The sequence below is a fragment of the Bos grunniens genome, chromosome 2, assembly GCF_055505025.1.
Source record: "Bos grunniens cultivar Pamir isolate PY7600 chromosome 2, Bosgru_T2T1.0, whole genome shotgun sequence".
NCBI lineage: Eukaryota > Metazoa > Chordata > Mammalia > Artiodactyla > Bovidae > Bos > Bos grunniens.
In genome coordinates this window covers 73,685,483-73,711,701 of record NC_141166.1, presented here as the reverse complement: position 1 = coordinate 73,711,701, position 26,219 = coordinate 73,685,483, and the positions used below count along the sequence as shown (strand labels likewise).

At 43.1% G+C, this 26,219-nt stretch overlaps 1 protein-coding gene across 35 annotated transcripts in view; it reads right to left on the bottom strand.

Moving 5' to 3' along the window:
• Positions 1-26,219, bottom strand: part of MGAT5 (alpha-1,6-mannosylglycoprotein 6-beta-N-acetylglucosaminyltransferase) — a 397,826-nt gene that overhangs the window by 307,096 nt on the left and 64,511 nt on the right. The window contains exon 3 of one of the 35 annotated variants that reach the window (XM_086367712.1): positions 15,749-15,901. The exons of the other annotated variants lie outside the window; for them this stretch is intronic. The gene's annotated coding sequence lies outside the window, so the exon portion shown is untranslated. The remainder of the gene's footprint in view (positions 1-15,748; positions 15,902-26,219) is intronic. 35 annotated transcript variants of the gene reach the window in all.

Sequence of the window (26,219 nt, the reverse complement as noted above, 5' to 3'; positions counted from 1 at the left end):
AAAAATAAATAAAAAATTAAAAATGACTTGCTGGAGAACACAAGCCAGTTACGGGCACAGCAAAGCCTAGACTCCCCAGTCCTCAAAGATCTAACCCAGGGTCTCTCAGCACAGCATAAAGAATAAAGACGACTCCTGAACAAAATCTACACAGAGAAAACCAACTCCAGGAAAGGAGATAATCCAGTCCATTCAGAAATTCATCTTAACACACACACACACATACCAGGCATTCAATACAGCAACAATTACAGACATTAAAAAGCCTCCAGGCAAATCTTACATTGGGATTCACTTAATGCAGCAGGTATTTACTAGGAATTAAAAAATGAGTGAAGCTAAAGGAAACACATTCCAACAGAGTTCACAGTAAGTGAAGGAAACAGAGGGGCCTACATACATAAATTACAAAACCACATGCTTCATCCCATATGGGAGACAAAAACAGAGTATTCTGGGACATTTCTGACTCCATGATTAAATGTTTATTTGAATCTTTCTTCCCTCTGTAATTTCTAGGGTAATGTCTAGAAAATTATACTCTAAGCTAAGTGGATAAGATGCAAGAAGTTACAGACAATGCCCAGACTAAAATCAAAAGACTTTTTCAAAACCTTTGAAAAGACAGATTGAATACTTCTCCAGAAGAGGAAATTCATCCTTGAAACTTTTTTCTAAGTCAAGTTTAAAAACATTGAGGGTATTGCATTTGTGGAAGACTAACAAGGACTCAATTCTAGTACAATATCTTCTAATTCAGATTTAGGTCACCTTCTCAGGTGGGTGAGAAATAAACCTGAACCATTGACAGGAATATTCCAAGCTGTCTTTGTCTTGAAGGTCAACAAACTCCATTATGCATGACCCCAATATCAACTGTGTTCTGGGGAAATTTGAGGTCAGAGACCACGAAAATAAAATAGACATGTGACCTTCACTTCCAGAACCACTAATAAAATACTGGAAGACATTAAGTACCTGAGCACTGGCTCAGATCAGAGAGAAAGATTTGTGAATACTAGTAAAAGAGCTCCCAACTTTAGCTCTCTTCTTTGGCTTCCTGAAGCAAGGGCCTTGTTCGGGTTGCATGGACCATCCGAACCACAAAATATCAACCAATATCAAGGAGAGGAATAAATGCTCACAGAAGACCTCCCACCAGGGCCTTCACCAGAGAAGAAAATGAGGCCAGCACAGAAGGACGCTCCTCCCACTGGAAGGGCTGCTGAATGAGGCGGGTTTCAGAATCCACTGAAGTGACTGGAGCAAAACTATATAGAAGAGGGATCTACACCTCCTGGGGAACAGAGAGAATTCATGTGGGCAAGACCAAAACATTTGGATTCTAAACATGCCCCATCATTTATTACATTTTTTTTTAATACCAAAAATATTTTGTATTGGGGGATAGCTGATTAACAATGCTGTGGTAGTTTCAGGCGAATAGTGAAGGGACTCAGCCATACATATACACGTATCCTTTCTCCCCTAAACCCGCCTTCCATCCAGGCTGGCCCGTAACACTGAGCAGAGTTCCATGTGCTATACAATAGGTCACTGTTGATTATCCATTTTAAATATAGCCGTATATACCTGACCTTCCCAAACTATCCCTCTCCTAACTCCCTGGCAACCACAAGTTTGTTTCTTAAGTCTGTGAGTCTCTGTTTTGTAAGTAAGTTCGTTTGTATCATTTATTTTTAGATTCCACATATAAGGGATGTCATACAATATTTCTCCTTCTCTGTCGAACTTCACTCAGTTGACACACTCTAGGCCCAGCCATGTTGCTGCACTTATTGCATATTTTGTGAGCAAAAGTTCTGAGTGATTCAAACGTTTATTTTTACTGCACAGCACCCAGAAAGTCATATCTTCTTCAAGCTGTTGATCAATTATGGGGTGAACTTAAGACATAATAATCTACATACACACACTAGTGTATATAAAATAAGATAACCAACAAGGACCTACTGTGTAGCACAAGGAACTCTACTCAATATTCTGTAATAACCTATATGGAAAAAGAATCGGAAAAGGAATATATAGACATGTATAGACATAAAACTGAATCACTATGCTGTAAGCCTGAAACTCATACGATATTGTAGATCAACTATACTTCAATTTAAAAATAAACTTTTTAAGAGTTAATATTCTACCCTGCCTCCTTATTGCTGACCAAAGTTGTGCCAGGAATGAGTGACAGAGAATGGACATGGAACACTGCAACCGAAGTGATATTATAACCACCTGCACCATTTTTCTGGCCCTGTTCACACTGATACCTACTCGCATACTATTCTACTGAAGGCAGCAAAACTGTATTTTAATGCTACCCTTGCAGATAACTCTGAGAAAAAAAAATGTACTTTCCCCAGAAGTTGGCACATGTGTTTATTTACGGAGACATATCCTATACAACACTAGCAATAAAACTAATTCAATTTCTGGGAACCAGAGAGTCGATGTCACCTCTATCTCCTTCCCAAAATTCCATGAGGGAGAGGGGAAAAAAGCAAATTGCCACTGGCAGAGTTTCGTGTTTAAGGTGCACAGAACGATTCAAGAGCAAGTCAAGGTTTCCCAGCAAATGCCTATTCATTTACCCAGTAGGAGGTACCACGCCATCTGGCACTCACGTCCAGTGAAAGATATATTGCTTAGGATCAATGCTGAGCAGCGAGCAAGTTTATTTTTATCCTTTCATGCGCAAAACTACAAGGACATAAATGTCTGTGTTAGACACGCCAGAAAGACTTAACGAGACTGGAAAATGGGATCCAAAAATGGGATCTGGCAGGAACCAGCTTTCATGGAACTTGATTAAATAACACCCTCCTCCCGACGCCGAGGAATCCCAACAAACCCCTCAACACCTCAGCTAGAGACTCCCTGGGAGTGGAAGGGAGGGGAGACAGCCCTGCAGCCACTGATGTCAAAGGACTTGAAGGGGCTCACACCCCAGCTGGGACTCTGGAGGCTGCCTGGGCACCTCAGCCTGAGTGCAAGGCCAGCCACGGGGGATGGTCAGCCCATCACTGGGTGCTGGACTGGCCACTCTGTGGTCTTCTCCCTCTGGGGCTCTTTGAGTCTCTCAGAACCAACCAGGATCTTCTTTTTCCAAGTGAAGTTACTACCTTTTTCTTTAACAGAAACATTATGTTTCTCATGCCAGAAATGTACTCAGTGCCAAATCATCAGAAAAGCACAAATAAAGTTAAAAAATCAGTTATCACCTCACCACTCACATATTTACTACTACGATTTTGGTATATTTCATACATACACAGAGAATGTGTGGATACACATATATATGTATCACAAAAACAATATTTTATTTGCTTTCTTATAGCCTGGTTTTATGGGCTACCCAGGTAGCTCAGTGGTAATGAATCTGCCAGGCAATGCAGGAAGACACAGGAAAGGTGTGTTTGATTTCTGGGAGGATTCCAGGGAGGATCCCCTGGAGGAGGAAATGGCAACTCACTCCAGTATTCTTGCCTGGGAAATCCCATAGACAGAGAAGCCTGGTGGGCTATAGTCCATGGGGTCACAAAGAGACATGGCCGAGCACACACACAGCCTGCTTTTATATCTTAATAACACATTTTAAGTGTTTTCTCAGGATAAAAAATATCTTTAGACCACAATTTAAAAGGTAAATAGTACTCCACTATGTTACCATCCTAAAGGAAATCAACCCTGAATATTCACCAGAAGGACTGACACTGAAGTTTCAATACTTTGGCCACATGATGCGAAGAGCCAATTCACTGGAAAAGACCCTGATGCTGGGAAAGAGTAAAGGCAAAGGAGAAGGGGGTGGCAGAGGATGAGATGATTAGATAGCGTTACCGACTCAGTAGACATGAATCTGAGCAAACCCTGGGACAGTGTGAAGGACAGAGGAGCCTTACAGGCTGCAGTCCACAGGGTCACAAAGAGTTGAACATGACTTAGCAACCGAACATCAACAACAACTGGGCATTGATTTTTCTCCCACTTTTTCTCTGTTAGAAAATAATGCAACAACAGAATGTCTCTCACTCCAATCCTCGCAATTTCAGATATTACCTTAGAAAAAAGGAATAACTAGATCAAAAAAGAGAATTCTTAGGCTTTTGATATAGTAATATTACCACATTTTCTTTCAGAAAAGTTATGCCAACTTATACTCCCCACTAACAAGGTACAGGGATGCTCCTATACCCGATGCTCTCAAAGTTTTTATTATCTATATTTTATTGTCACTTAAAAATGAGTTACCAATCAGTGAGGTGCACATGACCACTGATAATAACAACAGTAATAATAATAATACAATCATGACAGTCACTAGGCACTTACTGTGTACCAGGCACTGTTCTAAGAGGTTTACAAGTGTGAAGTATGGCTATATTCTAGACCCCACTGTATGGGTGGGGAAAATGAGGTACAGGAAAGTGAGGTCATCTGCCAACATGTGTAACTGGAGGGGCTGGGAGTTTGAATCCATGTGATCTAGTTCCAGAGTCCAGGCTCTTAATCACTAGACCATACAACCAGAGGGGGAACTATCAGGAAGAAGGAGAGAAGGGATAAGATTAACATACGGTGGACGGATCACTGGAAATATCTCCGGCCTGTCACACCCTGACCTTTATTCACATGTTCAATTATCACCATTGGTGGGGTTGTCCCATAAGTGACAAACAAGAGTTGTCTGTTCTAACAAACTAAATCTGAGAGCAAACTATGTACTTCCTATTGGCTCACTCATTAAAGTGACCTGCGTTTACTTCTTTGACATGTAACTATTTGCCTGGTCACACCAGTCCCGTAAAAGGAAGTGGCTTACTTGTCTCCTTGTAAAATAAAGTATTTGGGATTCAGTAATTTCACTTCTGGGTAGAGAGAAGTACTGAAAAAGTAAGAACTGGAACAGGTATATCTGAACACCTATGCTCAAAGCAGAATTGTTCACAACAACCAAATGGTGGAAGCAACTCAAGACTCCATTGAATAAACAAAATACGGTATACATGTGCAATGGAATATTATTTAGCCTTAAATAGGAAGAAAATTCTGGCATGTGCTACAGTATAGATGAACCTTGAAAACATTAAGCTAAACAAAAGCAGTCAGTACAAAAGGAGAAATATCGTAGGATTCCACTTCTGTGAAGTACCTAAAACAGGCAAAGGCAAAGAGACAGAAAGAAGAATGGTGGTTGCCAGGGGCTGGGGGTGGCTGCCAGGGGCTGGTTGCCAGGGCCTGGGGGTGGTTGCCAGGGCCTGGGCGTGGTTGCCAGGGCCTGGGGGTGGTTGCCAGGAGCTGGGGGCAGTAAAGGAAGCAGGGGTTGTTCTTTAATGGGTACAGAGTTTCAGGTGGGAAGATGAAACAGTTCTGGAGATGAACAGTAGGCAAGGTTACACAGTGATGGGAATGTACTTAATGACACTGAGCTGTACATTTAGAAATGGTTTAAATGATACCTTTTATGTTATATGTACTTAACCACAATTAAAAAAAATATTGGAAGCAAAGGGCCTCCTATGAGCTTTGTATCTAGTTGGGATGCTTCAGCCACTCAGGCCCTCATCAATTCCCCATAAACCTTTCTGGGAAAGGCTGCCCAACAGAAGTTGAGAGTGAGTACAAATGATTAAGATATGAAAATCCTTCTAGAAACACTCAGTCTTAAACTGCAGGGAAGAACTTGTACTGACTTCCACATAAGCGAGCAGTCTGAATACCAAAAGAAAAAAATGGATTCCAAAGGATGGACTATAGAACCACACCTGTACAGGAATCAAAGAACTAGTGGGAAAATGAGGTGAGCATTCTCTAATAACTGCTGAGGATAACCAGCACCACCACAGGAAAGGTGTTCCCACTAGCCTATAGATCAGCAAACCTCAGGTCTCCAGTGGCCAAGAACATCAGGTGCAAAAAAACTGCCCATCCACAAGTCAGGATTGGGGCACACTTATTAAGAAGGGTACCTCTGGGAGTCAGGAGGATAGCTTCTGAACACTCAGCAACTCACTGTATTCACACAGCATCACAGAATAGTTTTAGAAAGACTCAAATGCAGAACTGTTGTCTTTGTGACTTATGTAATAGAAGGTCACTATAACATTCCCAAAGACAGCTTAATCACCATGAGACTATATAAAGCTCTTCTAAAGAAAGGAAAGCTAGAACTATCAAGGCTAATCACATATTACTGCCTAACCATAAACCCAACTCTATAGACACAGGATTAGACAGACAACACCAAGATAAGGGCTGGGCTCACCTCCCAGGCCACTATCTTATATCTTGCTAACTCAAATATACTGCTGCTAAGTCGCTTCAGTCGTGTCCGACTCTGTGCGACCCCAGAGACAGCAGCCCACTGGGCTCCCCCGTCCCTGGGATTCTCTAGGCAAGAACACTGGAGTGGGCTGCCATTTCTTTCTCCAATGCATGAAAGTGAAAAGTGAAAGTGAAGTCGCTCAGTCGTGTCCGACTCTTCGCAACTCCATGGACTGCAGCCCACCAGGCTCCTCCATCCATGGGATTTTCCAGGCAAGAGTACTGGAGTGGGGTGCCATCGCCTTCTCTGCAAATATAATTCCCCCTTATACAATAAAGAATTTGACTGATCTTAGTCCTTGGTTCTTGAAAGGGAGACTATAAATCCTTGGAATTTCCCGAGTAACAGAAGTGTCTTGGTTATTCATGAGCTCCTTGGATCACACCTGAGGTTATCTAAGATAAGCAGACTCAGATTGGGGGCTGATCATCAGTAAGACCAACCCTGTGTTTAGAGAGGTGGGGCTTTGAGGCAACCCAATCCTGAGAAGAGGAGAAAGGCTGGAGATTGAATCATTGGCCACGTGGATGGACTCAATGCCACCATAATGAAACCCCAATATACTCTCTGGACACCAGACTCAGTGAAGCTTGCAGGCTGGTGAATACAATGATGAGCTGGAAGGTGACAAACGCTAATTCCACAAAGAGAGGGTGTGAACGCTCAGCATTTGGAACCCTCTCAGGCTGTGCCTGTGTCTCTTTATTTGGATAGTCCTGATCTATATTCTTTAAAATTAAACTCCAGGCAAGAACACTGGAGTGGGTAGCCATTCCCTTCTCCAGGGGATCTTCCCTACCCAGGGATTGAACCTGGGTCTCCTGCATTACAGGTAGATTCTCTACTATCTGAGCCACCAGGGAAGCCTGATCTACATCTTTTAAAATTAAACTCTAATCGTAAGTATAGAACTTCCTTGAGTTCTGAATTATTCTAGATTACTGAACCTGAGGAGTCACGGGAACCCCAGACTTGGCAGCCAGTCAGAAGCATTAGTGGTTTAGAGACCCCAGTTGTAGTTGGCATCTGAAGGATGCACCAACTCCAGGTGGTCAGTATCAGAACTGTAACTAAGTAGCATTAAAATAGTCCTCCCAGTACACATTCCCAACTGACTCAAGTGCTATACACTGGTTCAACACTGAAGTCCACATAACAGAGCTTCACCCGCTAAAATTTAGGCAAACTGCTAATGACTAGAAATTTTTCCACCATTCAAATACTGCCATTTGCAGCAGCATGGATGCACCTAGAGATTATCATACCAAGTAAAACAAACCAGGAAGAGAAAGAAATATCTTGTGATATTCCCTTAAACGTGGGACCTAAAATATGATATGAACGAACTTTTTTTTTTAAAACAAAGCGGAAACAGACTCACAAGGATAGAAAACAAACTTATGGTTACCAAGGGGAAAGAGGGTTGGGAAGAGAAAATCAGGAGTTTGGGATTAACATATACATACTATTATATATATATATATATAGATAAAATAGATAAACAATAAGGTCCTACTGTATAGCACAGGGAACTATGTTCCATATCCTATAATAAACCATAATGGAAAAAAATATGAAAAAAAACATACACACACACACAAATATATGTATATATAACTGAATCACTTTGCTGTATACCAGAAATTAAAACATTGTAAATAAACTATTTTAATTAAAAAAAAAAACACAAAAAAGAAAACTTTCCCCATTCAACACTCACGCCCCTACTTAGTTGCTCAGTCGTGTCCAGCTCTTTGTGACCTCATGGACTATAGTCCACCAGGCTCCTCTGTCCACGAGATTCTCCAGACAAAAATAGTGGAGGGGGTCACCATGCTCTCCTCCAGGGGATCTTCCCAGCCCAGGGATCGAACCTGCATCTCCTCTGTCTCCTGCATTGGCAGATGGGTTCTTTACCACTGAGCCACTTGGGAAGTCCCACCCCTCCAAGGATTCACAGGTCATTGCCCTTCCCACCCCGAGGTGCTCCCATTCTCCATCCTTATGGCCATGTGCCTAGTCCCTTGGGGAAGACTGCATGCTTTCTGATGATAGATTTATTCAGCTTTGACTGGAGCTCAGGAAAACTAATATTGAGAACACTACAGTACTGGGGGAGATTAACTGTTTCCCTGAAAGTCTTTTCCAACAAAAAATACAAAATTAACAGCTGGATTACATCTGGAGCCATCCAGCTGTTAATTTTGTATTAAATTTTGTGACAAATTTCCCTGCAATAAATGAATAGATTCAAAGTTCTTCCTTTTCATTACCATCTCGCTCACCGCACGCAGAACCTCTCCACGGGTGACATGAATCCCTTTCTCCCTTCTTTTTTCCCCCAATTACTTAAAAGAATTACATAAATGCTTCTTCACTTTCATTGAATTAGTATAAGGTTAATGTTTTCAGTGTGCTTTGTACTACAATTAAAAAATGATGTAAGAAGGACATCAGCTGACTGTCCTTATAATTCATGTCATCTTTTCAGCATTCAAGGCACTCAGGACTGGGCAATCAGAAAAGTCTGCTTGCCCTCAGGGCACTTACACGCCAGCAGGGGATAAAATCAAAAAAGGGAGAGGTGCGGGCTGGCATGCATTGCATGTGTACATGTGGATAAATAGGGGGAAAGATCAATGATGTTAATAATAGAGTGAGTGTAGATATGTGGAAGAACAGGCTGTGTGTTCCTGGAGTGAAATCAACATTTTTGATTGAAAAGGGTAGGAGATGAAAACACAGAGGGATCAGATGGTTCTGAACTAAGGTATCCAATCCCTCATCACTGTCTCCTTCCCCTCCCCTGAATCTCTGCCTCCTTACACTGGACATTTGACTTTCCTACTTGACCTCTAGGCTTCCTTACAGCCAGTTCTCCATCCAAACTAAATGATCTTTACAAAACAGAAATCAGATAAGGCCATGTCCCTGATCAAAACAATCAGTATAAAACTAACTCCGCATCGTGCCAGCAAGGTTTTCCGTGTTCCAGAGGTGCTTGCCCTCCAAACTCAGCATCTTGTTCCCCTCTGCCCACACAGCTTTCATGCTGAGTCAGGTTGCTCCTGCCTCAGGCACCTACACCTGCTGTTTCTTCCTGGAGCTCCTTTCACCCTGGATATGTGGATTCCACTGTCACTCACATCTGGGCAGGTTCATCCCTCCCAGAAGTAGCCTCCTAGACCACTGAACCCTATATAGCACCCAATACATATTTCCTATCCCTCGCCCAACTGGATTCTTCTCCGCCTTCATCTCTACCTGACATATGATTTACCTCTTTCTCCACTTCCTCTATCTTTTTGCACTACTGTATCTGCTGTGCCTAGACTGATGCTGGGCACACAGTAGGGGCTCAGTGAACGGCTGCCAGATGGAGGGATGAATGGCTTCGAGGATACCACCAACCTCCTAATCCACAACCAGGTGAATCTGAGCTCTCCATGCCCCCTGCCCACAGACCACAGACTCTTGGGTCAGCTCTTATCGTCTGCCAGTGCAGAAGACAACACTTTCCATCAGATTAGGCCAACTGCTCCAATTCCCTCCCCCTGTGATTCTGATCCTAAGAGCATGAGGACGTCCTACAAAATCATCTGACAACCCAACATTTACCAAAATGGCCCCAAAGTGCTTCTTGGTCAATACATTTACCCAAATAGTGAAATAAGGATCGTCGTCCTTTCCAACAGGCAGTGGCTAGAGAGGACTCCTGGGGAGGTAGAAACCATCTCCAGGGTGCCCTTCTCTTGCACAGACTCAGTCACCACTCACTGAACTCCTTCCAAGTGGGGGCTGTGAGCTCAGCTCTGGGAACACAGTGAATCTCAAGAGTCAGTCCCTGGGGCAGGGGGCTTCATGAAGTCTAGTATGGGAGAAAGGCAAGACTGGAATCCTTCAGACAACCACTATGAGCCTCAATGCTTTGTCCTCTCAAAAATCACTACTGGAAACAGACTCACAGAGAATGAACTTATTGGTTACCATCAAGGAAGGGTGGGGGGAAGAGATAGTTAGGCAGTTTGGAATGGACGTGTACACACTGCTATTTTTAAAATGGATGACCAACAAGGACCTACGTACAGCACAGGAACTCGGCTCAATATTCTGTAATAACCTAAACTGGGAAAGAATTTGAAAAAGATACATTTATATGTACAACTGAATCACTTTGCTGTACACCTGAAACTAACACATTGTTAATAAACTATATTCCAATATACAATAAAAAGTTAAAAAAAAAAAAAAAAAACAGTATGGCTGTCAGCAACCAAACTGGAATCTCCTTTGTGTGTGTGTGTATGTGCGCTCATTGACTCAGTCGTGTCCAGCTATTTGCGATCCCAAGGACAGTAGCCGGCCAGGCTCCTCTGTGTGTGGAATTCTCCAGGCAACAATATGGAGTGGATAGTCATTCCCTTCACCAGGGGATTTTTCCAGACCCAGGGATGGAACATGTGTCTCCAGCATTGGCAGGCAGATTCTTTACTGCTGGGCCAGCAGGGGAGGCCAGAATCTCCTGAGACTACTTCTAATTGCCAATACCAGGTACGGCCCCCCTTTCTGAGATAGTTTAAATACATAACTAACCATATTTGACTAGGAATTACTATGATAAAATATGGCAGCAGCCATTAAAAGATGGCTTCCAGTGTCAATGTAAAAAAAAAATTTTTTTTAATCGCTGTTGGGGAAAATACGGTGTCAGTAACTATACCTCAGGGTGAAAAGCAGGTGGCTGAAAGACCTTCTGGCCTGGTGGGAAGGCTTGAGTGGGGTGTGGGGGAGAAGACTGCCCGAAATCTCACCCCTAAGGCTGCCTTCAACACATTCACAGAGGTCAAGACAACTTTTCTCCTCTCCTTTGAGCAAGGGCAGTGGCACGAAGGACAGGTTGTGGTGACTGACAGGGCCTACCAACCTCCTGCCTTCAATCTTTCCCACAGCAGTGTCTTTTCCAATGAGTCTGTTCTTCGCATCACATCACTCTTGGGATTCAGGCTCTTCAGGCAGCAAGGAGACATGCCCTATGAGCCATGAGCCTCAGGTAACTCGCCTCTGTTTGTGAGTCAGGGATCCCCAAATGTGGGAAAGAGCAGAACCCCTGGCATCTTGGCCTCTGGGACTCCTGAAACATGAACACCCTCCTTCTGAACCAGGAACAACCCAACTAACAGGACAGGGTACAAGTTGTGGACAGAGGCCTCAGCATCTCAGAAAAAGGATGATTAATATTAAAGTCACATCTCCCTACTTTCCTACAGCACGTTTTTACTATGGTTCTTCTTTCTACCACCCATGGGTCTCACTGATAGGTGATTGCCAAAGGTCTAAGCCGGTTAGAGGAGGGGAAGAAAAAAAAAAAAAAGACAACTTTGGGAAAGCTCTATGCCATCATTTAATTTTTTTCTGGGAACTGAAAAAATACCACTATGATTCTAGGCGCTAAGTATCTGATTCCACGTAAGCACTCATGCCAAAATTACTACAGAAACAAGACAGGCAACACACAGAGCCTTTGTTGAGCTGCACAGTCATCATGTAAAAATGACAGTTATTTCCCTTAAGGGGTGATAATTAATATTGCCTTTACATAAGCCACTGTTTTTTAAGTTTTTCTCTTTTCCTGATGTTTTCCTGCATTAGCAATCAGCAGGGTGATCGACATCACTGTCAGGCTTTTTCTCTGAGAGATGAACACTTTCACCAACACTTTCCTGTAGGCAGAGAAGTATTCCCTTTTGAAAAATAAAGCAAGGGGATGGGGGGGTTTAGGGCATAGTTCTTGCCCCACAGCATTCTGGGATTCCCTTGCACCTGATCCCAAAGCCACTGGATGAGAGTCTGTCCATACTCAAGACTTAACACAAGTGAATGTGGTACAGGGAAAACTCTCCCTTGCTTCTACAATGCTCTCCCCATCAGGCCAGCCTTGCCTGCCTGCCATTCAAACATCCCCCGCCACCCCCAACCCCCTCTACCCCCTCGCAGGCCATGACACTCACGGCTTATGGGATCTTAGTTCCCCAACCAGGGATCAAACACAGGCTCAGGGCAGCGAAAGCGCCAAGTCCTAATTCACTGGACTTCCAGGAAATTCCCAATTCAAACATGAGTACTTTTGTCAGGTACTCAGTATGTCCTGATGAGTAGGCATGATCCCAGCCGTCAAACTTCAGTGGAAAGATAGACAACAATGGATCATTCAACTATAGCATAAAAGTAGAATCTACCTAGTGATTCCACAAATGTTTGCTGAGCACTGTTCTGAATGCTGAGCACATGCTAGTATACAAAACCAAGAGGACATACACAGGATAATCATAAGAACACAGAAGAAATCCATCACATCCTATCCAGGAGGATCAAGAAAGGCTTCTCTGAAAAAGGAACCCCTGGAAGGAGTCTTGAAAGATGAAAAGATGGTGGAGGAAGGCATCCCTAGCAGGGAGTGGGAGACTGTGCATCAAGCAGAGGCACGGGTGACCAAGGACGCCCCAGGGCCCGTTCCACTGCATGCCTGGAATGGGAGGCAAAGGGCCAAGAGCAGTCTTGGGAAGCAAGACAAGGTAACTGGGACCTTGATGTCACAGCAGGACTTCCCTGTTGTAGATGTTCAGTCACTAAGTAGCGCCCAGCTCTTTGCAGCCCCATGGACTGCAGCACACCAAGCTTCCCTGTCCTCAGCTATCTCTCCGAGTTCACTCAAACTCAAGTTCATTGAGTCGGTGATGCCATCCAATCGTCTCATCCTCTGTCATACCCTTGTCCTCCTGCCTTCAATCTTTCCCGCATCAGTGTCTTTTCCCATGAGTCTGCTCTTCACATCAGGTGGCCAAAGTTTTAGAGCTTCAGCTTCAGCATCAGTCCTTCCAATGAATATTCAGGGTTGATTTCCTTTAGAACTGACTGGTTTGATCTCCTTGCAGTCCAAGGGAATCTCAAGTCTTCTCCAGTACCATACAGGGCTCCACTGTAGTTGAGTAAATTTGAAGAGCCTGAATCCCAAGAGTGGTGTGATCCAAGGCCCATCTCAGATATATCATGAGATGGTTTTTAACTGCAAGTATTGCCTCTCCTGCCTCATAGGCTTGAAAATGCAAAAGACAAGCAGATTTAGATTAAGTAACTGGATACAAATACATTTCCAAAAAAATAAGAATCTTCTATTCCCAAAAATAGAAGATTCTTCCCTGTTTTAATTGGAGAAGATGGCTAGAAACCACTAAGTGGGCGGGAGGGGGGAGGGAAGGAAAAGGATGTTTTTTTCACAAGCCCCCAAAATTAAGTGAGCAAAAGCAGTTTCCCAGAGACAAACAGTACTGACTTCGTAATTCTGCGAGAACTGTTCGTTTTCATCTCTGCTGGGACCAACAGAAGCCGCACGGAAACGCTCTTCACGCTCTTCACGTCCCGTGCGGCCTGCTGCCACTTCACACCTCAGCAGGAGCCACACCAGCCTCCCAGCTCTGCCGCCAAGTTCGTCTTGCAGAAGCCAGCCTCTGACAGATCCAGAAAGGAGTGAGAGTACATATTCTCACCACAGAGGGTGGCTGCAGAGAAGGCTGCTTTTTCCAAATAATATTTTACATTAATTTACCAGTTCAACATTCCCAAGGGCCTTCAGACTGAGGACTGCAGTTCTACAACATGAAGGACAATTTCAGATCCCCACAGCCCAAAATTCAACTATTAAACATTCCATCCCCATAGACAAGATACACTTACTACTCAGAAAATGGTACCCTGAATATAATACACTGAAACAATGAGCTCACACTGCGACATTATAGTTTCCAATCAAAATCTAATTAAAAGTTGCTATATAGTGTATCCTGCTTATTCACCAAAGTTTAAGCCTACCAGCTATTCTAGCTTCAAATGAACTTGATAGCTTTGATACAACCACAAACTCCAATTTGATAACTACACAATTATCTGCCTTCCAAATAAAATTCTAAAGCCCAACAAGTAACATCATAATTAGGTTGGTTACATTTTTTATTATGGAAGGAAGCATATTAAATGTTACTACCTCGAAGGCCAATGTTTCTCTTAGGGAAGCCACACATGAAACAAACTGGGGAGTTTTGTTCATCTCCCACTACAAGTTGCCAAGATGCTTAACTGTCACATTTTAGAACACTTCAAAAGTTCCCAGTCAGAAACAAAATTGAGAGATGGGTTAAAGAGTAGTTTTCTTGGACTTTCCTGATGGTCCAGTGGTTAACAATCTGTCTGCCAATGAAGGAGACATGGGTTCAATCCCTGGTCCAGGAAGATTCCACATGCCTCAGGGCAACTAAACTCATGTCCCCCAACTACTGAAGCCCCCAAGACTACAGCCTGCGCTCCACCGCAAGGGAAGCCACTGCAGTGAGAAGCCCGAGCACCACAATTAAAAGTAGTCCCCACTCCCCACAGCTAGGGAAAGCCCTCATGCAGCAACAAAGACCAAAAACTGCTTTACCAGACATGTTTTCATTCTCTTTCATTCATTTTTCTTAAAGATCCCAACCATATGTTCATCGCAGGATTATTTACAATTGTCAAGATCTAGAAACAACTCAAGTGCCCATCAATGGATGAATGGATAAAGAAGATGTGGTATATACACACAATGGAACAATACTCAGGCATAAAAAAGATGAAATCTTGTCATTTGCAACAACATGGATAGACCTTGAGGGAATTATGCTAAGTGAATAACACAGAGGAAGACAAATACTGTACAATTTCTCTCATGTGGAATCTAAAGAACAAAAAATAAATAAATGAACAACCAACAGAAAGAAACACGTAGACACAGAGAAGAGTAGTGGTTGCCAGAGGGGAAAGGGTCAGGAAGGAGGGACGGGGGATGGATAAAAGGGATCAACTGTTAGATGAAAGGCGGAAACTAAGTTTTTGGTGGTGAGTACGCTATAGGGTACCTAGAAATAGTAATATGATGTTGTATACTTGAAGCTTAGATAATGTTATAAACCAATGTTACTTCAATAAAAAATAAAAATAGGTCTTAACCATCCTAACAGCTGTGTACCCAGCACAGGGAACCCCAGCATGGATCATTATTTAACCATTCCCCTCCTTCATACAACTCAGCTATGTCCAGCAACAATCACACAATAATCATCATTCTACTCTTGAATCCTTTCGTTTTAAAATGAATATTTAAGTCATGTGGCAGCCTGGATGGGAGGGGAGTTTGGGGGAGAAATGGATACATGTACATGTATGGCTGAGTCGTTCTGCTATGCACCTGAAACCATCACAACACTGTTAATCAGCTATACCACAATACAAAGTAAGAAGTTTAAATAAATAAAATGAAGGCCAACTTTAAAGTGACTTCTAAAACACAGCACAAGTTTTCTTCCATGATCTAAAATACGCACTTACCCAGCAACATGACACCTAGGAGTTCTCACTCTCTCTTTTAAATCTTAGTCACACATCAAAACCTCCAAATGGTCACACAGAGTGACGGAAGTGAAGAAGCTCGATTTCTGTTTCTTCATCTTAAAATGCACTATCGCTGTTTATCTCGAAGTCCTATTTAAATTTAAGAACAGGTTGTACCATAAGGACAAAAGGCACGAAGTACTTCTAAAGAAGCTCCAACACGGCCAAAGCACTGGGATCGCACTCTCAAGTCAATGAGTATCAGTCCACGAGAGTCAGGGCCAACTGGATAACAGAGCTGCCCAAATTAATGTCCATGTACAATACAATGCTTATTAAAGGGAAAGCTTTTAAAAACATGTGCTAATCTGATTGTGTAACTAAATATATACTTGAAAAGTGAAATTGTTACTCACTCAGTAGTGTCCAACCCTTTGCGACCCCATGGACTGTAGCCTGCCCTCTCCTCTGAACATGGAATTCTCCAGGCAAGAATCCTGCAGTGGGTAGCCATTCCCTTCCCCAGGGTGTCTTCCCAAACCAGGGATCAAACCCAGGTCTCCCACATTGCAGCAGATTCTTTACCATCTGAGTGTTTATGTATATATATGGGCTTCCCAGGTAGTGCTAGTGGTAAAGAACGCGCCTTCCAATGCAGGAGACATAAGAGATGAGGGTTCAGTCCCTGGCTCTGGAAGATCCCCTGGAGGAGGGCATTAGCCACCCACTCCAGTATTCCTGCCTGGAAAATCCCATGGACAGAGGAGCCTGGCAGGCTACAGTCTATGGGGCTATAAAACATCAAACATGACTGAAGAGAATTAGCACAGCACATCTGTATATATATAGTTATTCTGGCACTTTTTAAATATTGGAATATAATTGCTTTACAATGTTAGTTTCTGCTGTTCAACATCATCAACCAGCTGTGTGTGTGCATTAGTTGCTCAGTCATGTCCAACTTTTTGCGACTCCATGGACTATAGCCCACCAGGTTCCTTTGTTCATGGGATTTTCCAAGCAAGAACACTGGAGCAGGTGCCATTTCCTACTCAAGGGGATCTTCCTGGCCTAGGGATCAAATCTGCGTCTCTTGCATCTCCTGCAGAGGCAGGCAGATTCTCTACAGCTGGGCCACCTGGATTACTTGGTCATAAAAAGGAACAAAATTGAGTCAGTTGAAATACTGTATTAATAGTTGGTCCTAGAGTTAGTCATGGAGAAGGAAATGGCAACCCACTCCAGTGTTCTTGCCTGGAGAATCCCAAGGACGGGGGAGCCTGGTGGGCTGCCATCTATGGGGTTGCACAGAGTTGGACATGACTGAAGCGACTTAGCAGCAGCAGAGTCAGTCACACAGACTGAAGTAAGTCAGAAAGAGAAAAACAAATACCATCTATTTACACATGTATATGGAATATAGAAAAATAGTACTTATGAACCTATTTGCAGAGCAGGAATAGAGATGGAGATGTAAATAAAGGATTATATTATTTATATGTTGTTTTTCGGTCTCTAAGTTGTTTCCGACTCTGCAACTCCATGGACTGCAGCAGGCCAGGCTTTCCTGTCCTTTACGATCTCCCAGAGTTTACTCAAACTCATGTCCATTGAGTTGGCAATGCCATCCAACTATCTCATTCTCTGTTGCCCCCTGCCCGCAATCCTTTACATGTATATTATATATATACAATTTACATAATCATATATAAATTTTTCCCTGGAGAAGGAAATGGCAACCCGCTCCAATATTCTTGCTTGGAGCATTCCATGGATGGAGGAACCTGGCAGGCTATATAGTTCATGGGGTTGCACAGCGTCTGTCATGACTGAGCACACACACATACATATATATCAATTATTCAGAACTTAGACAAGCAAAAGGGTTTTTCCCAGAAAGTATTTTCTCATTAGCTTTGTTTAGAATTGCCCACATAAGCTGATAAGGAAAAAAAGCAGAAGGTTGAAGTCAGCTGTATTGGTTTTAGGCTCTCTAAAGGCTCCACCCTCTGACAGCCCCACTTGGAGTGGACCACACCCATGGCCCCACCCATGGGAGGCAGCTGCACACAAGCAAAAGAAGCCTACAAACAGAAGCCTTCTGAACACACAAAAATGTAAAAGTTCAGACACAGAAGGTTTTGTGTCACCAACATTTGTAGTGAAGGTAAAACAGGACTTTTCAACATCAGCACTACTGACTATTCGGGCTGGATAAGTCTCTGCTGTGGGCATGTCCTGCATGCCATAGGGTGTTTATCTGCATGCCTAGGCCCTACCTTCTGCAGTCACAGACCAGCAATACACTCCCACACCCTCCACCCTAAGAGGTGAGAAAGGTCATCCCCCATCTCTGGACAGCTGAGAGTCCCTGGGGTGGAGGTTAGAAGAACTTGTAACAACACACAGATCAAGCCCAGTGCTCACCCCAGGGAAGGAGACTTTTTTTTTTTTTTTTAATAGCACCCTTTTAATTCTTCACAAGTACATCTATTTCTAATTCAAACACACATATTTAAATACACAAAGAGTATGCGACTGAGAAAAACACAAGCAGCCCTCACAACTTATTTTCCTTTATTTTCAAATATTTCCCTAGTGAACAGAAACAAAACTAGCATCTTCCCAAAAAGGCCATTCAAACCAGTGAAAGATACTCTGTAAACAAGGACATAAATGATTATTTTAAAGAAAGTATTTCTGGATTATCCCTTGGAATCACTTCTTTCACGCTCTAACTTGCTGTGGTTTCTCCAGGTCAAAGCAGCCTGGAAGGAGCCAATCGGAAAGGTGGTGTCAAGGCCAGTGTTGGAGAACCTGGCAGGGAGGCAGCCTGGGTATTACCAAAAGAGCCTAGTTTTGAAACCTGGCTTTGAGTCTCTGTTCTACCTAGCACTTTCTCAACCTGGGGCCCTGCCCAAATCACAACCTCACAAGAAGCCAGCTTTTATTTATGAAATCAAGGGTGATGTATGCTTCTGAGAACTGCCCCGAGAACTAAATCATTTTGTAACAGGAGGGAAGGGGGCAAGGCACCACTTTTGAAAGTACGACATAGTCCAAGGACACAACATAAACCAATTAGAATCAAATGGGTCCAAGATGGTGGACACGTCCACTTTGACGGATCCTCAATCAGCAAGCTAAATGACGCACCCTGAGGCGCCATGACAGTTCCAAGGCACTGTCAAAAGACCAAGGAGTGGGTGGTGGCCCAGTTCCTGGAAATCTCCACCCCTTCTCCAAAACAGATGAAACAATCCTCCCACTGATTAACATATGAAATTACCCAGCCTATAAAGACTAACCACACCACAACTCGCCCTCTGTGATGGCCCAAACTCAGCGTGTGGAGTGTGCTTCTCTCTGAATCTGAATAAATCCATTTCTTAACTATCACTTTGTCTCTTCTGCAATGAGACATCAAGAACCTGAACTTCATTAAGTCCTGAAACCAGGTACAGTGGGTTTTATCTGGGTTTGAGTCCCAGCCATGTGGGTTTGAGTCCCAAACTGGGTTTTGACTGGGTTCGACTCCCAGCCACGTGGGTTTGAGTCCCAATGTGAGGTAAATGGTTTCAGTTTGAACTATGTGGAGGTTTTCATACACATATCAAATATTATTACCTTTATTGTAGAATTATACACATCAGGAATCTCAACCAGAGCTAACTGTTGGCCTTACCAACAGGAGTTTTATCACTGAAAAGAGCTGCTGGGTTGGTTCCAACAGCATCAACAGCAGATTCAGGAGATGGAAAAGAGTAGGAAACAAATATGAACGCAGAGAACACATGGTGAAGGGCAGGGAGCCTGACTGCCTGGGTTCTCATCCCATTGGGTGATGCTCAGCAACCTTCTGGCCTTATGCCACCTTGGTCTCCATCTACGAACTGGGGAAAACAGTGGCACCATGATGGCCATCATTTGAAATCATGATGCTCTATAAAATCTACAAAAATCGTGAACACTGACTTGGCAAATATTAAACCAGTACTCCTAGGGGAAGGGAATATGTGGTTAGGTTTCCATGATCCTCTAATTAGAACATTTTTGTCATCTGATCAGTGCATAATCATCCACTTGGACTTCCCTGGCGGTCCAGTGGTTAAGACTCTGTGCTTACACTGCAGGGGGTGCAGGTTCAATCCCTGGTTGAGGAACTAAGATTCTGTGTGCCCAGTAAATAAAAAATAAAACAAATACTTAATTTCACCTATTAATTTTTCCAAAAAATCAGAAATAAATTATTTAAAAAGTATATCACCGTGTTTTATGTGTTTCTGTTTTAGGACACCTTATTTACTATATATTGTTGGTTCATTAAACTGAAATCGCAGCCAAAAGGGCTAAGCTCATGCTTGAAGCAGCTTATCTAATATACCTGTTTTTTCCCTAAGGCACAGCACAACCTTCTTGCCCTCAGGAACTCTAGATACAGTCCCAGTACTAGGCTTGGGGGCCATTTTAAACAACAAATCACCAGTCAAAAAAAAGAAAACTCAAAACATGCCAAGAGTTGCACTAATTATACCATGAAGAAGAAAGTGAAAGTGAAGTCACTCAGTCGTGCCCAACACTTTGTGACCCCATGGACTGTAGCCTACCAGGCTCCTCAGTCCCTGGAATTTTCCAGGCAAGAGTGGGTTGCAATTTCCTTCTCCATGGGATCTTCCCAATCCAGGAACTGAACCCGGGTCTCCCACATTGCAGGCAGACACTTTACCATCTGAGCCACCATGAAGAGGACACCTACTTAAAGTATAAGACCTGAAACAAAAAGGCAGAAGATCTCCTGAGCTGGGAATGCGCACATCAGTAACTCAAGTTGTCCTCCATTCTGTGTCTGTAAAGAGTTGCACAAGCACTGCACTGATTTGGGTCTTATACACATAAATTTTAACAAGGAAGCAAATATGTACATACAGAATGTGCAAATAATGAGGATCAACTGTACTGAGTTGCTCTGAGTAGGTCTGATGATTCAATGAATGAACACAGATAAAGTGCTAAGAACACTGCCTTCCCTGTGTAGTAAACTGTAAGTTGCTCAGCTGTGTCCTACTCTCTGCGACCCCATGGACTACATAGTCCATGGAATTCTCCAGACCAGAATACTGGAGTGGGTAGCCTTTCCCTTCTCCAGGGGATATTCCCAACCCAGGGATGAAACTCAGGTCTCCTGCATCATAGGCGGATTCTTTACCATCTGAGACACAAAGGAAGCTGTGTATAGTAAGCACTCCACAAATGTTCTCTGTAATTATTAGGGAGTCAAACAAGTCCATAACGTATCACATGGTGTAAAAAGTTGAGCTCTTTCAAATCCTAAAAGATGATGCTATGAAAGTGCTGCACTCAATATGTCAGCAAATTTGGAAAACTCAGCAGTGGACACAGGACCGGAAAAGGTCAGTTTTCATTCCAATCCGAAAGAAAGGCAATGCCAAAGAATGCTCAAACTACCACACAATTGCACTCATCTCACACACCAGTAAAGTAATGCTCAAAATTCTCCAAGCCAGGCTTCAGCAATATGTGAACTGTGAACTTCCAGATGTTCAAGCTGGTTTTAGAAAAGGCAGAGGAACCAGAGATCAAATTGCCAACATTCACTAGATCATCAAAAAAGGAAGAAAGTTCCAGAAAAACATCTATTTCTGCTTCATTGACTATGCCAAAGCCTTTGACTGTGTGGATCACAATAAACTGTGGAAAATTTTGAAAGACATGGGAATATCAGACCACCTGACCTGCCTCTTGAGAAACCTGTACGCAGATCAGAAAGCAACAGTTAGAACTGGACATGGAACATCAGACTGGTTCCAAATAGGAAAAGGAGTACATCAAGACTGTATATTGTCACCCTGCTTATTTAACTTGTATGCAGAGTACATCATGAGAAACGCTGGGCTGGAAGAAGCACAAGCTAGAATCAAGATTGCTGGGAGAAATATCAATAACCTCAGATATGTAGACAACACCACCCTTATGGCAGAAAGTGAAGAACTAAATAAAGAGCCTCTTGATGAAAATGAGAGGAGAGTGAAAAAGTTGGCTTAAAGCTCAACATTCAGAAAAAAAAGATCATGGCTTCTGGTCCCATCACTTCATGGTAAATGGGAAAACAGTGGAAACAGTGTCAGACTTTATTTTGGGGGGCTCCAAAATCACTGCAGATGGTGATTGCAGCCATGAAATTAAAAGACGCTTACTCCTTGGAAGGAAAGTTATGACCAGCCTAGACAGCATATTAAAAAGCAGAGACATTACTTTCTCAACAAAGGTCCATCTAGTCAATGCTATGGTTTTTCCAGTGGTCATGTATGGATGTAAGAGTTGGACTATAAAGAGAGCTGAGCGCCGAAGAATTGATGCTTTTGAACTGTGGTGTTGGAGAAGACTCTTGAGAGTCCCTTGGATTGCAAGGAGATCCAACCAGTCTATCCTGAAGGAGAACAGTCCTGGGTGTTCATTGGAAGGACTGATGTTGAAGCTGAAACTCCAATATACATACTCCAATACTCCATACACATACTGTCTGCTCTCACATACATTCTCTGGACACCTTGTCCTTTTTGCAACATATGGTAGCAAACTCCATTTATCAGTTTATCAAACTCTCCTGCCACCTAGCTTCCACGTAGCCGGGCACCAGCAGCTCTTGGGAAGACAGGAGAGGAAAAAGGCGGGGGTCTCTCACCCCTTTTCCAGCCACCCACCGGCATCTCTGCCAGGGATTCAGTCCTTTCTGGTATCATGGCCAACTCCCATGCCCCCTGCAGCCCCAGGGGTGGGTATCTTCCGGTGGCTGCACACAGTCTCTTTGGTATGTCGTTGTCACCTCTTCCATCACCTACAAACCCAGTTTTCTGTAGAAAGTTCTCTGTTCACAATGCTTAGTCCAGTTATCCTGACATGCCACCACACATGACTCTAGAAGGACAGTAAACCAGGCAAATCTCCTGCCAAGACAGGCCCCACCACACACAGACGCCCCCGTCCCTCCTGCAACCTCACCTCTCACATTTGGAATCTCTGGATTAAAGACAAATAAAGGTCCTTTAGTTTCTCTTTTTTAATTCACTGCTTGCAGGGGGAAAAAAAATGCACTTACAAAACTATTAGAACTAAGCTATGAGAACTATTCTTCAGCTTTTTATCAAGTACATTACCTTCCCCATCTTTCAACATAGGCTCCTGGCTGCCCCTGCATCAAAGGCTTCTCGCTGTATAAGTGCTATTTACTTTAAAAAGATTAAGCAGTACTCTCAACTCCTACACACCTTGATTTTTTTTAAAAAAAAAGATCCAAATGCAGCCAACGGCACATGGCCAATTTACTCTCCTGGTCAGCACTGGCCACTGCTGGCTGCTGACAGTGGCTGGTATAATCAATGTCCATTAATCCTGAGGCAATTTCCAATCTTCTCCTCCCATTGTTTCTTATCCAGGGCATATAAAAATGTAACGCCTGACGATAATCACGTACAAGCATGTAAAGAGAAGTAAAGCAGCTCATGCAGATAAAAGGATGCAAGAATGAATCAGAGAAGCAGGAGGTGGGGGGTGGTGGTGGAGGGGATTGTGGGCAATGCTTGCTATGCACAGAACGCATATTCCTCTTCTCCCTGGACACACAACTGGATGAGGTGTCTCAGCAAGGGGCAGGGGCGGGGGGCCGGTGTCCAGGGGACCTGTATCTGTGCCCCCTTCCACAGGCTAGAATGAGCACTGCAGGGTGATCCTGGAGGACAAGGGTTCACAAAGTCAAGCCCTATCCAGCCTTGGTCACGAAATAGCATTTTTTTTTAGTTGAAGTGTAGTTGATTTACAATATTTTGTTTCAAGTATATAGCAAAGTGATTCAGCCATACATATATATCTATATTCTTATTCTTTTCCATTTTAGGTTACTGTAAGATGTTGTTTCCTGTGCTATACAGTGAGTCCTTGTTGTTTATTTTATATATGGTAAAGGGCTTCCCTGGTGGCTCAGAGATTAAAGTGTCTGCCTCCAATGCGGGAGACCCGGTTTCAATCCCTGGGTTGGGAAGATCCCCTGGAGAAGGAAATGGCAACCCACTCCAGTACTCTTGCCTGGAGAATCCCATGGACGGAGGAGACTGGTAGGCTACAGTCCACAGGGTGGCAAAGAGTCGGACACGACTGAGCGACTTCACTTTCACTTTCAATGTGCATCTGTTAATACCATACTCCCAATTTATCCCTCCCCCTCTTCCCCTTTGGTAACCATAAATGTGTTTCTTTGTCTATGAGTCTGTCTCTGTTTCATATACAAGTTTGTTTGTACTATTTTTTAGATTCCATATAGAAATGATATAATATTTGACTTTCTGACTTACTTCACTTAGTCTGATAATCTCTAGATACATCCATGTTGCTGCCAATGGCACTATTTCATTATTTTCATGGCTGAGTAATATTCCGTTGTATATTTGTACCACATCTTCTTATCCATTCATCTGTGAATGGACATTTAGGTTGTTTCTATGTCTTGACAGTTATAAATAATGCTTCAAAGAACATGAGGTGCATGTATCTTTTCCAATCCAAGTTCTCTCCAGGTATATGCCCGAGAGTGGGATTGCTGGATCAGATGATATCTCTAGTTTTTTTTGAGGGACCTCCATATTATTTTCCTCAGTAGCTGCACCAATTTACATACCCATAAACAGTGTAGGGGGCTTCCCTGGTGGCTCAGAGGTTAAAGCGTCTGCCTGCAATGTGGGAGACCTGGGTTCGATCCCTGGCTCAGGAAGATCCCCTGGAGAAGAAAATGACAACCTACTCCAGTGTTCTTGCCTGGAGAATCTCATGGATGGGGGAGCCTGATGGGCTACAATCCACGGGGTCGCAAAGAGTCAGACACGACTGAGCGACTTCACTTCACTTCAAACAGTGTAGGAGGATTCCCCTTTCTCCAAACCCTCTCCAGAATGTATTATGCTAAATGAATTCTTTAAAAAATTTTTTATTTTTAATTAGAGGATAATTATTTTACAATATTGTGATGGTTTCTGCCATACATCAACATGAATTGGCCAAATGTCCCCTCCCTCTTGAACCCCCCTCCCACCTTCCCTCCCCATCCAACCACTCTGGGTTGTCACAGAGCACAAGCTTTGGGCTCCCTGTGGCAAACTCCCACTGGCTACCTATTTTACATACGGCAATGTATATGTTTCAATGCTATTCTCTCAAATCATCCCACCCTCTTCTTCCCCCACCGTGTCCACAAGTCTGTTCTTTATGGATCCATCTCCTTTGCTGCCCTGCAAGTATGATCATCAGTACTATCTTTCTAGATTCCGTATATACATATTAATATATTTGTCTTTCTCTTTCTGACTTACTTCACTCTGCATAATAGGCTCTAGGTTCATCCATCTCATTAGAATGGACTCAAATGCATTCCTTTTTATAGCTGGGTAATAGTCCATTGTGTATATGAACTACAACTTCCTTATCCATTCATCTATTGATGGTCATCTAAGTTGCTTCCATATCCTAGCTATTGTAAATAGTGCTACAATGAACACTGGGGTACACGTGTCTTTTTCAATTACAGTTTCCTCAGGGTATATGGCCAGTAATGGGATTGTTGGGTCATATGATAGTTTTATTATTAGTTTTAAAAGGAATCTCAATATGTTCTCCATAGTGGCTATATCAATTTACATTTCCACAGCAGTATAAGAAGGTTCCCTTTTCTCCAAACCCTCTAAACGACTTTTTAAAAGGGGTTATTTCCCCATCTCCACCAGCCTAAAACTGTGAACGAGGGAAAAAAGCAAACTGGCACTGGGGGCAAAATGACTGTCCACATTGAAACACACACAGGCACACACACACACGAGGTCTTTCTGTTACAGAAGGTCTTGAATGCATGGATGTGTCCTTTTCAAATGAGCTGGGCAGACACCTGGTCAAAGTGGCCATGGGGGTACATGAAATAATCCCCAGCATGTCCCTTCCAGACAGATCTCCAAAGGGAGAACCACCTGAGTGAGGGTCACAGGAATAAGCACTGTTCCTGGTTCCCCAGCTCCTGTTAGGGAGAACTGTGCCCTGCAGACCAACAACGCTTTTACTGTGTAGTACAAAAAAAACAGGATTCAGAGAGGTCAGGGGGGGCCTTTCAGCAGAAACAAAGCTAAGACCCCCATCTCCCAGGTCAATGCTACTCCAAGCGGGGTGGGGGGCGCATCCACAGAGCAGGGCCAGTCCACAAAGAGTTTCTGGTCTCTGAAGTACCAAAACCGAGGGTAAGTGTTAACTTTTACAGCCAGTGGACAGGGTAATTTTATGTCTTTGAATCTCATAATAAAATTGAAGGCTTGTATTTTAGACTTCTTTTTTTATTTCACTTTTCTAGTAATTTATTTTTATGGTAACAGTCTGTGATTGTTTAGAATTTTAAAAGCTGGTTCTGTTTCTGTCGGTA